The sequence below is a fragment of the Tachypleus tridentatus genome, chromosome 1, assembly GCF_004210375.1.
Source record: "Tachypleus tridentatus isolate NWPU-2018 chromosome 1, ASM421037v1, whole genome shotgun sequence".
Lineage (NCBI taxonomy): Eukaryota > Metazoa > Arthropoda > Merostomata > Xiphosura > Limulidae > Tachypleus > Tachypleus tridentatus.
The window spans coordinates 10,766,424-10,770,742 of NC_134825.1; positions in this window are offsets into that span (position 1 = coordinate 10,766,424).

The window sequence follows — 4,319 nt, forward strand, 5'->3', positions numbered from 1 at the left end:
TAAAGTTTATCTAATGAACTTGTAATCAGTCACATTACACGTTGTGGTGTTCTTATAATAACGTTTATCTAATGAACTTGTAATCAGTCACATTAGACGTTGTGGTATTATTATAATAACGTTTATCTAATGAACTGGTAATCAGTCAGATTACACGTTGTGGTATTCTTATAATAATGTTTATCTAATAAACTGGTAATCAGTCACATTAGACGTTGTGGTATTATTATAATAACGTTTATCTTATGAACTTGTAATCAGTCACATTAGACGTTGTGGTATTATTATAATAACGTTTATCTAATGAACTGGTAATCAGTCACATTAGACGTTGTGGTATTCTTATAATAACGTTTATCTAATAAACTGGTAATCAGTCACATTAGACGTTGTGGTATTATTATAATAACGTTTATCTAATGAACTTGTAATCAGTCACATTAGACGTTGTGGTATTATTATAATAACGTTTATCTAATGAACTTGTAATCAGTCACATTACACGTTGTGGTATTATTATAATAACGTTTATCTAATGAACTGGTAATCAGTCACATTAGACGTTGTGGTATTATTATAATAACGTTTATCTAATGAACTGGTAATCAGTCACATTACACGTTGTGGTATTCTTATAATAACGTTTATCTAATGAACTGGTAATCAGTCACATTAGACGTTGTGGTATTCTTATAATAACGTTTATCTAATAAACTTGTAATCAGTCACATTAGACGTTGTGGTATTATTATAATAACGTTTATCTAATGAACTTCTAATCAGTCACATTACACGTTGTGGTATTCTTATAATAACGTTTATCTAATGAACTTGTAATCATTCACATTAGACGTTGTGGTATTATTATAATAACGTTTATCTAATGAACTGGTAATCAGTCACATTAGACGTTGTGGTATTATTATAATAACGTTTATCTAATGAACTGGTAATCAGTCAGATTACACGTTGTGGTATTCTTATAATAACGTTTATCTAATGAACTGGTAATCAGTCACATTACACGTTGTGGTATTCTTATAATAACGTTTATCTAATAAACTGGTAATCAGTCACATTAGACGTTGTGGTATTCTTATAATAACGTTTATCTAATAAACTGGTAATCAGTCACATTAGACGTTGTGGTATTCTTATAATAAAGTTTATCTAATGAACTTGTAATCAGTCACATTAGACGTTGTGGTATTATTATGATAAAGTTTATCTAATGAACTTGTAATCAGTCACATTACACGTTGTGGTATTCTTATAATAACGTTTATCTAATGAACTTGTAATCAGTCACATTACACGTTGTGGTATTCTTATAATAACGTTTATCTAATAAACTGGTAATCAGTCACATTAGACGTTGTGGTATTATTATAATAACGTTTATCTAATGAACTGGTAATCAGTCACATTACACGTTGTGGTATTCTTATAATAATATCTAATAAACTGGTAATCAGTCACATTAGACGTTGTGTTATAAAACGCTTATCTTATGAACTTGTAATCAGTCACATTAGACGTTGTGGTATTATTATAATAACGTTTATCTAATGAACTGGTAATCAGTCACATTAGACGTTGTGGTATTATTATAATAACGTTTATCTAATGAACTTGTAATCAGTCACATTAGACGTTGTGGTATTATTATAATAACGTTTATCTAATGAACTTGTAATCAGTCACATTAGACGTTGTGGTATTATTATAATAACGTTTATCTAATGAACTGGTAATCAGTCACATTAGACGTTGTGGTATTCTTATAATAACGTTTATCTAATGAACTGGTAATCAGTCACATTAGACGTTGTGGTATTCTTATAATAACGTTTATCTAATGAACTTGTAATCAGTCACATTACACGTTGTGGTATTCTTATAATAACGTTTATCTAATGAACTTGTAATCAGTCACATTAGACGTTGTGGTATTATTATAATAACGTTTATCTAATGAACTGGTAATCAGTCACATTACACGTTGTGGTATTCTTATAATAACGTTTATCTAATGAACTGGTAATCAGTCACATTAGACGTTGTGGTATTATTATAATAACGTTTATCTAATGAACTGGTAATCAGTCACATTAGACGTTGTGGTATTATTATAATAACGTTTATCTAATGAACTTGTAATCAGTCACATTAGACGTTGTGGTATTCTTATAATAACGTTTATCTAATAAACTGGTAATCAGTCACATTAGACGTTGTGGTATTATTATAATAACGTTTATCTAATGAACTTGTAATCAGTCACATTAGATGTTGTGGTATTATTATAATAACGTTTATCTAATGAACTTGTAATCAGTCACATTACACGTTGTGGTATTATTATAATAACGTTTATCTAATGAACTTGTAATCAGTCACATTACACGTTGTGGTATTCTTATAATAATGTTTATCTAATAAACTGGTAATCAGTCACATTAGACGTTGTGGTATTCTTATAATAACGTTTATCTAATGAACTGGTAATCAGTCACATTAGACGTTGTGGTATTCTTATAATAACGTTTATCTAATAAACTTGTAATCAGTAACATTAGACGTTGTGGTATTATTATAATAACGTTTATCTAATGAACTTGTAATCAGTCACATTACACGTTGTGGTATTCTTATAATAACGTTTATCTAATGAACTTGTAATCAGTCACATTAGACGTTGTGGTATTATTATAATAACGTTTATCTAATGAACTGGTAATCAGTCACATTAGACGTTGTGGTATTAATATAATAACGATTATCTAATGAACTGGTAATCTGTCAGATTACACGTTGTGGTATTCTTATAATAACGTTTATCTAATGAACTGGTAATCAGTCACATTACACGTTGTGGTATTCTTATAATAACGTTTATCTAATGAACTGGTAATCAGTCACATTACACGTTGTGGTATTCTTATAATAACGTTTATCTAATAAACTGGTAATCAGTCACATTAGACGTTGTGGTATTATTATAATAACGTTTATCTAATGAACTTGTAATCAGTCACATTAGACGTTGTGGTATTATTATAATAACGTTTATCTAATGAACTGGTAATCAGTCACATTAGATGTTGTGGTATTCTTATAATAACGTTTATCTAATAAACTGGTAATCAGTCACATTAGACGTTGTGGTATTATTTTATAATAACGTTTATCTAATGAACTTTAATCAGTCACATTAGATGTTGTGGTATTATTATAATAACGTTTATCTAATGAACTTGTAATCAGTCACATTACACGTTGTGGTATTATTATAATAACGTTTATCTAATGAACTAGTAATCTGTCACATTACACGTTGTGGTATTAATATAATAACGTTTATCTAATGAACTGGTAATCAGTCACATTACACGTTGTGGTATTCTTATAATAACGTTTATCTAATGAACTGGTAATCAGTCACATTAGACGTTGTGGTATTCTTATAATAACGTTTATCTAATAAACTTGTAATCAGTCACATTAGACGTTGTGGTATTATTATAATAACGTTTATCTAATGAACTTGTAATCAGTCACATTACACGTTGTGGTATTCTTATAATAACGTTTATCTAATGAACTTGTAATCAGTCACATTAGACGTTGTGGTATTATTATAATAACGTTTATCTAATGAACTGGTAATCAGTCACATTAGACGTTGTGGTATTATTATAATAACGCTTACCTAATGAACTGGTAATCAGTCACATTAGATGTTGTGGTATTCTTATAATAACGTTTATCTAATGAACTGGTAATCAGTCACGTTACACGTTGTGGTATTCTTATAATAACGTTTATCTAATAAACTGGTAATCAGTCACATTAGACGTTGTGGTATTCTTATAATAACGTTTATCTAATAAACTGGTAATCAGTCACATTAGACGTTGTGGTATTCTTATAATAAAGTTTATCTAATGAACTTGTAATCAGTCACATTAGACGTTGTGGTATTATTATAATAACGTTTATCTAATGAACTTGTAATCAGTCACATTACACGTTGTGGTGTTCTTATAATAACGTTTATCTAATGAACTTGTAATCAGTCACATTAGACGTTGTGGTATTCTTATAATAACGTTTATCTAATGAACTGGTAATCAGTCACATTAGTCGTTGTGGTATTATTATAATAACGTTTATCTAATGAACTGGTAATCAGTCACATTACACGTTGTGGTATTCTTATAATAATGTTTATCTAATAAACTGGTAATCAGTCACATTACACGTTGTGGTATTCTTATAATAACGTTTATCTTATGAACTTGTAATCAGTCACATTA